This window comes from Cucurbita pepo, chromosome LG17 (assembly GCF_002806865.2).
Source record: "Cucurbita pepo subsp. pepo cultivar mu-cu-16 chromosome LG17, ASM280686v2, whole genome shotgun sequence".
Lineage (NCBI taxonomy): Eukaryota > Viridiplantae > Streptophyta > Magnoliopsida > Cucurbitales > Cucurbitaceae > Cucurbita > Cucurbita pepo.
In genome coordinates, this window is record NC_036654.1 from 2,298,930 (window position 1) to 2,308,560 (window position 9,631).

Sequence of the window (9,631 nt, forward strand, 5' to 3'; positions counted from 1 at the left end):
TCAGTCCATACAAGCTCTTATTGAGCTTACACACCATGTGCTTCTTGCTTGGAGCTGCAAATCCTTCTGGTGGTTGCATATAGATCTCCTCATATAAATCTCCATGTAAAAACGTCGTTGTTCCATCTATTTGCTCAAGGTGAAAATTCTTCGATGCAACAATACTCAGCAGAATTCGGATAGTAGTTAATTTCACAACAGGAGAAAAGATCTCAGCATAATCAATGCCTTTTCTTTGTGAATATCCTTTAACTTCTAACCGAGCCCTAACCTCCTTCTGTCATCTGGTTCAGCCTTAATTTTGAACACCCATTTGTTCAACAGAGCTCTCTTTCCTGAAGATAACTCAGTCAGCACCCACGTATTATTCTTTTCAAGTGAGCTCATCTCATCATCCATGGCTTGCTCCCACTTGGTTGAATCTTTCACTTGTAGGGCCTCATCAAAGAACTCTGGTTCTCCTTCGTCAGTCAGCAACAGATAATGTAATGAGGGTGAGTATCTATATGGTGCTCTGATAGTTCTGGATGATCTCCTCAACACCTGCTCAGGTGTCACTTGCTCCACGCCTGGTTCTTCAGCAACAGAATCAGAAGTTTCTTGAGCTTCTGCTGTAACATCACTGGGTGAGTTTTCCTGCAACTCAAGCTCAACTCCTACTTGCTTCGTAGTCTTGGAGTTTATCTTCTCTTTGTTCTTGTACATGACATTTTCATCAAAGGTCACATCGTAATGTCTTAAAAATTTCCTATTCTTGCNTAACATCACTGGGTGAGTTTTCCTGCAACTCAAGCTCAACTCCTACTTGCTTCGTAGTCTTGGAGTTTATCTTCTCTTTGTTCTTGTACATGACATTTTCATCTTCCTTTCTGCAATACCATTTTGTCTTGCCTTACTGGGAATTATTCTTATTAATCTAACTCCCTCAGCTACACAAAATGTTTTAAACTCTGATTTTTTGTATTCTCTTCCACTGGCAGACCTCATGCATTTGATCTTCAAGCCGGTCTGATTTTCAACTTCAACTTTCCACTTCTTGAAGGTTGCAAACACATCTGACTTGTGTTTCAAAAAGTAAACTTATACCTTCCTGCTGAAGTCATTGATAAAGGTGACGTAGAACCTTGATCCACCAAGTGATAAAACTGGAGATGATCCCCAAACGTCTGTATGGACCATTTCCAATCGCACTTTCTTCGATTTTTTTGGCAGCCTTTGTGAAACTAACTCGTTTTTGTTTGCCCATAACACAGCTCTCACAAAGACTCATATCAAAATATTCTAAGCCTTCTAAAGCTCCTTTCGCAGTCAACATCTTCCTTCATTTGACGATCATGTGTCCAAGTCTATTCTGCCATAGACTTGAATTGGAAGCACTCTCAACAGCAGCAGCCATGTTTATACACTCTGCAGTAGTGTATAAGGTTCTAGATTTTGTTCCACGTGCAACAACCATGGCACCCTTCACAATCTTCCACGAACTCTTTCCAAACTCTACTGCATAGCCTATGCTATCTAACTGACCAATAAAGATCAGGTTCTTCTTGAGACTAGGAATGTGTCTGACATCTTATAATATTCACTGATTCCTGCTGGAGTTTGTATGGGACATCTCCCTTCCCTTCGATCTCCAAGGTTTTGTTGTCGGCAAGTTTACACCTTCCCGAAATTTTCTGATTTGAAATTTCGGAACAATTTCTTACTTGGAAACGGATGGAACGATGCACCTGAATACAGTTGTTAGGATCGCACAACAACGCACACGCTCGATCTAGATGAACACAAAGAAATAAAAGAGAGAGAGAATGCAAGGAGAACTCTGGCTAAAGGATTTGTATTGATGAAGTATGTATGAGAGAGAATAGATAGAATAGAAAGTACATTTTCAAAGCTACAACTAAGGGGATGTATATATGTTTCAGTTTACTCTACTTTACCTGATTTAACATCTTTTATATATAGCTATTTACCATATATATATATATATATATAACTTTACCGGATATAGCTTTAATATGTATAACCGTTGACTAGGCTATGAATAAGTAGGAGACTCCATAACCAAACAGAAATGAAAAGACTTTATAGGTGTAACAAGGCGGAATGAGAATGTGAAAAGACCTAATAACTAAATTATGTCGAGATAAAATCACATCTTGATAGTTAGAACGGGGCAGAATGAGAGTGAGAAGAGAGTGAAAAGACCTTAATAGTTGAAAAGGGTCAAGATGAAATCTCATTTAAGCAAAGAAGAAAAGAAGGAATGAAAAATCTTTAATAGGTAAACGAGGTCGAGACATAAATTATATTTCTCATATTCATCTCCTATCCCTTCCCAATAACCACTCCCCCCACCTTTTATACATATAATGGATAAAAAAAATTTGGGAAAGCCTCTTTCTTTCTCCGATTCTGGGTAAGATGATAATTACTTAGAACATGCAATAAGTCACCATAACAATTTCGAGATAAAATAGAAAAGAGTTAGAACATATAAATTTCGAGATAAGATAGGAAAGAGTAGAAAATATAACACCCTAGTTTTTTAGTGGGTTAGTCAAACTCAACCTACTCCACTTCCAAAGCGCCTCTTGAGAATTTGAATACACATTTCTTACTCTTTCCTCGAATAAGAGCCCTACACAAATCTTTTTACGAGAGCAAACTCAATCATTTCCACTGCTCAGGATCAAAATAGTACGAGCAAACTCAATCATTTCCACTGCTCTGGATTAAACCAGTACAAGTATTTGAATTTTGTAATAACACACAACTCTCTAAAAAAAATAGTAGATTTATAATTTGATCCCTCAACAATAAGATGAAAAGAAATAAAATTGGTTGGAGGGAGCCACGTGGAAAATTTAGTAAAGAAACTATGGAAGTTATGTGTTAAAAGACCGAGAAGAGGATGAGTTTACAAAAAAAAAAAAAAAAANAGAAAGGTGAACTATTAAAATATTTTTATATTTATTGTCGAAGAGGAATGGGTAGATATTACAAAATTATTTTTTTATTTTTTATTTTTTTTAAATATGATAGTATAATGTAATATAAAAATAATAAAAATCTATTTGAATTTGAATTCTTTATATTTTTATAATTCAAATGATATATGATGTATAAGTAATTTTATTTCTATTCCTTAAAAGTAATTAGAAACTCCGCCATTTGATACTCTTCTAACATACTTTGATTGGTTCATGATGTCAATTTTACCGTCAAATCATCACGCCAGATATCTTGTTTCGACTACTAATTCCTTCTTTTTGTCTTTGATTTGAGTAGTTGAAAAAGAGGTTGAAATCGTTATTCTCAACCTTACACTATATAACATTAAAAATATTGATAATTTGTTACTAATTAAGTATAGGTTTGTTATCATCAAAAACATAATTAATTAGATTATAGGCCAATAAAGTAGGTTTGTTATCATCAAAACATCAATTAATTAGATTATGGGCCAAAAGCCAACAATCTCCTCTTCTTTATGATGATTTCAATAAAGATGGTATGAAATTCATAAAACCTAAAGTAATACATATGTCCAAATAATAATATCAATGCATTTTAATATATCATCATAAATTTCATACTTGAAATTTACTCAAGAGCATATTCTTCAGCCTCAATAAATTATGAAACATCACAACAATGAAGTGATTCATAAATTATAAAACAACAAACTTAAAACATATCTTTCTTAATTTTCTCCCGCTTTGAAATCATAAAAAAGAAAACAATCGAAAATAATAAATTAAGAATGACATAATGGCTAAATATAATAAACAAGATTATAAAATTCAAGATATATCCCAACTAATAATACCAAACTCAAGCCTATTGAATGGCTTGATGAAAATATCGGTTAATTGATTATTAGAGCTTACAAAATCAAGAATAATATTTCCATTTCGTAACTGCTCTCTGATACAATGATTTCTAAGTCAATATGTTTAGTTCTAGGATGATGAATATGATTTTTGGCTAAATTAATAGCATAGTGTTATCACAAAATATTGGCACACTATCAAATTATAATCCAAAATCACAAAAATTTTGTTTCATCCAAAGAATTTGAGAACAACAGCAAGCAACTGTAATATATTTCGCTTGGCAATTTCCACGGGTACTTTTACGATCAGGTAAACTTGTGGTGAAATCTGTATCAGAATATCTTACCAATTTAAATTCAACTCGGATACTACAATCCTAAATTAATAGTCTCAAGCAAATATTTAAATATTATTTTAATTGCAGGTAAATGAGATTCCTTGGGATAAGATTGAAACCCAGCACAAAAACATACACTAAACATAATATCGGTCTACTAACGGTCAAGTAAAGGAAAGATTCAATCATACCTCTATAAGATTTAATATCCACCCATTTACCTTTTTCATCCTTGTCAAGCTAAGTGGATGTTCTCATTGGAGTTTTTGAATCTTACCTTCATTGAACTTGAACCTTTTTAGTAATTCCTTGATGTATTTCTCTTGATTTATGAAGATACCATTTTGAGTTGTTTGATTTGAAGTCCAAGAAAGAAACTAAGCTCCCCCGTCGTACTCATCTCAAACTTTCTCCATATAAAGACTGATTAGTAGAACCAAATATAATATCATCTACGTATATTTGCACGAATAGCATATCATTTTCTTTAATTTTAATAGAAAGACTATGTCCAGTTTACCAATTTTAAATCATTCCCAATTAGAATATTAGTAAGTCTATCATACCAAGTCGGAGCTTGTTTTAAGCCATCAAGAGTCTTTTAAAACTTACATACATCAGGTGGAAAATCAAAAATTTCAAATCCGGGAGGTTGTTCTACGTAAACTTCCTCCGTAATATAACCATTTAAGAATGCACTTCTCACATCCATTTGAAACAATATAAAATTTTCGTAAGAATTAAAAGCAAGTAACATTCTAATAGCTTCTAATCTAGTAATCGGTGCAAAAGTTTCTTCATAGTCTATAACTTCTTCGTGACATTAACCTTGAGCTACAAACCCTAGCTTTATTTCTAATGATATTCTCATTTTCATCAACCTTATTTCTAAAAATGGTTCCAATAATGAAAATACTAAGGGTCTATGGACTAATTCCCAAATTTTGCTCCTTTCAAATTGATTTAGGGTTGTTGCATAGCTACAATCCAGTACTCATCATTTTTGGCATCCTTAAGATTTTTTTTCTTCAATTTGAGAAACAAAGGTAAGATTATTAAAAAAATTCATAGAATAATGAGTTTTCGCACCTTGTTGGTTCGAGACCACCAATAATTTAGTCCTTAAAATGAGATAAGACATACTTATGTTCTTTTGGCATTGAAGAACAACCTTTTCGTTCTTTTCATCTAAGTTCACTTCTTCCTTACTTGAAACAGTTTCTTTCACTTTCTCACTTGCATGTAAAACTAACAAGTTTCTTTCTAAATCATCACTCTAAATAGACTCATTATAAATATTATTACAAGATTCATCAAATACACCGTCATAGATTCCTCGATAAAGTTCTCTTATTCAAAACTCTGTAAACTTTACATGAATAACCAAGAAAATACCAATATCTGTGTTAGAATCAAAATTTTCCAATTTTTCTTCATTGTTCAAAATAAAACATTTGAAAAAAAAAAAAACTTTTAAATATCCAATATTTGAGATTTGATTATGCCAAATTCACAAGGAGTTTGATCTAAGGAGTGTTTAATTAAAACTCTATTTGAAAGCGGTATAAATGGATTCCGTCCGAAAAATATTTAGGTAAATTATACTCATTTAACGTTGATATAACAAATTCGTATAAAATACGATTTTTCTTATCAGCCACACCATTTTTTTGAGGAGTCGAGCAGTCATGAGAAAAATCATTATGTTCACAAATTTTTTCAAATGCTACCCTATCAAATTATCCTCCATAGTCACTCCTACTACTTAAAAAAACCTTTTTCATTTTCAACTCTTCTTACAAAACTAGCAAATCTTTTTAAGACATCATTATTATGTTTTATTATCAAAACTCAAGTAAATCTCGAAAAAACATAGTAATTCCTCTCTAACTAACTATTTTAGAAGGTCGAATAAATTCATATGTAATAGTTAAAAGACGTAGCCATCACATTTTTAGATTTGAATGAGGAATTGGTTTGTTAAGCATTTAACAATCCTCACAAATTTTTTGTTTTTCAAATTTAAATTTAGGAATACCTTAAGGAGTTTTTCTGAGATATTTGAAATAAGTGCATACTAGTATGTCCTAATCTTCTATGTCATAGTCACTAATGCAAAGTCACATTTATGATTGTTATCTATTTCCAACAAACAAAACTTCTATTTTCAGTTATGCAATTATTTTTATCAAATATAACNAGTTATCATGCAAAGTCACATTTATCATTGTTGTCTCTATTTCCAACAAACAAAACTTCCATTTTCAATTATGCAATTATTTTTATCAAATATAACTCTAAAGTCTTTATCAAATTGAACAATGCTCCGTAAGTCATGATTTAAACCATCAACTAAAAGTACATTTTCAATAAGAGTACAAATGCCATTACCTACAATACTCTCACCAATTATTTTACCCTTTATCATCAACGGTTACTAAGCCACCATCCNATAATGCTCGGTAAGTCATGCTTTAAACCATCGACTAAAAGTACATTTTCAATAAGAGTACAAATGTCATTACCTACAATACTTTCACCAATTATTTTACCCTTTATCACCAACGGTTACTAAGCCACCATCCTTCTTGAAAAATTCACAAACTTTGATTTATTTCGAGCCATGTGTATTGAGCGACCACAATACAACAAGTACGACTTTCTTTCGAGCCTTTCAAACAAACATAAAAAAATTATTCAAAATTGGCTTTTTGGTACCATACATGTTTGGTCCTAAACAATTATTTTCACAAATTTAGGGATCAATTTCAAGTTTGTATTCATACTAAAGACATTGTATTTGTATAGGTAACAAGAATAATTTTGAATGTAATTAAAGTATTTCAGGACTTCAATAATAATTCCCCTAAACAATTTCATAAATATATTCCCAGCCGACAAAAACTACAAAAAGAATGNTGATTTCCAGCCATGTGTATTGAGCGACCACTATGCAACAAGTACGACTTTCTTTAGAGGCTTTCAAACAAACCTAAAAAAAATATTCAAAATTGACTTTTTGATACCATACATGTTTTTGTCCTAAACTATTATTTTCACAAATTTAGGGATCCATTTCATGTTTGCATTCATACTAAAGACATTGTCTTTGTATAGGTAACAAGAATAATTTTTAATGTAATTAAAGTATTTCCGGACTTCAATAATAATTCAACTAAACAATTTCATAAATATATTCGCAGGGGACAAAAACTACNCTTTTTTTTTTTTTTTTTTTGATTAAATATGGATTCTAATACTTTCCACCCTCCTCTTCTTCCTGTTCTTGTTTTTTTCCCTTCTTGTCGTTTCATCCATTTGTCGTCCCGACAAAAACATCCATCCCAATAACCATACAGCAGTGTTCTGGTCGGAGAATCCGTTGAAGAAACTGAAACTTATTCAAGCTGACCCAAAACCATTCAGGTCTGTAACTCTTGTTTAATCTACTCTGTTTTGGAGCTTGATGATTGTGTTGAAACTCATCGGCAGCTAGCTTTTGATCATCCATTGCTCAAAGGAAAGAAGCCATTAGTAAGTTCAAGGAATCTGAGGCTAAATTTTCGAAATGGGTTTTGTTTTTAATTGTGGAAATGTTGTTTCAGGATCCACCGGAGAGACTGTATAACTAGAGCCATTCCGCTGAGGTGGAGACTCTCTCGGCAAAGGCCATGAGGTTAGTCTTTAACCAAATTCAACTCAGCTAGCTAGTCGATATCGTTCTCTTTCGGCTTTTCCTTTTCCGGGAAGAAGTTTAACACTCTTATAAAAAGGGTGTTTCGTTCTTCTCTCAACCAATGTGGGGATCTCACAATCCACCCTCTCGGGGCCTGTTCTCTTTTGGCTTTTCCCTTTCGGGTGCAAGTCTATTAGTGAGAGGCTTCCACACCTTGATAAAGAGTGTTTCGTTTTCATCCCAACGAATGTGGTATCTCACAATCCACACTCTTGCAATAATTTCCTTCTCCAATCAAAGTGGGACCTCCCAATCTACTCCCTCCGGGGCCCCGCGTCCTTATTGACACACCGCCTTTGTCCACCCACTTTGGCTCCCAATCTTCTTGCTAGCACATCGCCCGGTTTCTGGCTTTGATACCAAACAGCCCAAGCCCACTGCTAGCCGATATTATCCTCTTTGGGCTTTAACCTTTCGGGTTTCTCTCAACATTTTAAAAAAGTCTCAGCTTGTAAGAGGTTTCCACAATCTTGTTAGAGGTGTTTCGTTCTACCCCTAAAGGTGTTTCGTTCTTCTCCCTAACCGATGTACTCCTACCTAGCAGATGTGGGATCTCATGTCTTTTTCTCCAAAATCTGTGCCATCCCTTATAAATTTTAAGATTTTGGAGAAACCAAGATGGAAATGAATGTAAATTTTGTTGGTGCCAGTATGCAGTGGGGTTGGTAAGTGGAGGACAGTACTACAGAGCCCAGGCAAGCATGAACGTACTGAAGCCGCGGGTCAGCTATCGTTATGAGTTCAGCCTCTCACAAATGTGGCTCGTCTCCGGTTCATTCACACTTGATCTCAACACCATTGAAGCTGGGTGACAGGCAACTTTCTAAACGGAATCAATCTTCTAGTCCATACAAATTTTAATTATATGCCTAACTTTTTTCTACAGGTTAACCCAACTTTCTAAACGGAATCAATCTTCTAGTCCATACAAATTTCAATTATATGCCTAACTTTTCTCTACAGGTTAACCCAGAGGTGAATGGAGACAACAATCCAAGATTGTTCACTTATTGGACAGTAAGAATGTTAGAACATAAAAATTAGCAAGAAAATCAGATTGAAAATGAAATGACGGTAACTTTTTGGATGAATAGTCCGATGCATATCAAGCAACAGGCTGCTACAATTTACTTTATCCAGGCTTCGTTCAAACCAAANAACTTCCTCCTACAATGGCGCCCAATTCGATATTAGTTTACTGGTTCGGAAGGTAACCCATTTCAATTTCATGCCTTTTCTTGAAGATTGTGAGTCCAATTTTAATTGGGGGTTGTTGTCTGTGGTTGTTCAAAGGATCCGAAGAATGGGAATTGGTGGTTAGAATTCGGGTCGGGTGTGATGGTCGGGTACTGGCCGGTGTTTTTGTTCACTCACCTTCAAAGCCACGCAACGACGATACAGTTTGGCGGAGAGGTGGTGAATTCGAGGGCGTGGGGATTTCACACGGCGACAGAAATGGGGAGCGGGCATTTCGCAGGCGAAGGATTCCAAAAAGCTTCTTATTTTCGAAATCTGAAGGTTATGAATTGGGATAATAGTTTGATTCCATTGTCCAATTTGAAGGTTGTGGCAGATCATCCAAATTGCTATAATATTCAACCTCGGATTAATAGAGTTTGGGGAAATTATTTTTACTACGGAGGGCCGGGAAGAAATGTGAAGTGCCCTTAATTAATTTAATTTTCTTGAGGGGTCAATTTGGGGTTTTTATTTTTATTTTTA

At 34.1% G+C, this 9,631-nt stretch overlaps 1 pseudogene; it reads left to right on the forward strand.

Annotated features, from left to right (window-relative positions):
- The first annotated feature begins 7,741 nt into the window (after nt 1-7,741).
- Nucleotides 7,742-9,580, forward strand: LOC111778731 (annotated as a pseudogene).
- The last annotated feature ends 51 nt before the right edge of the window (nt 9,581-9,631 follow it).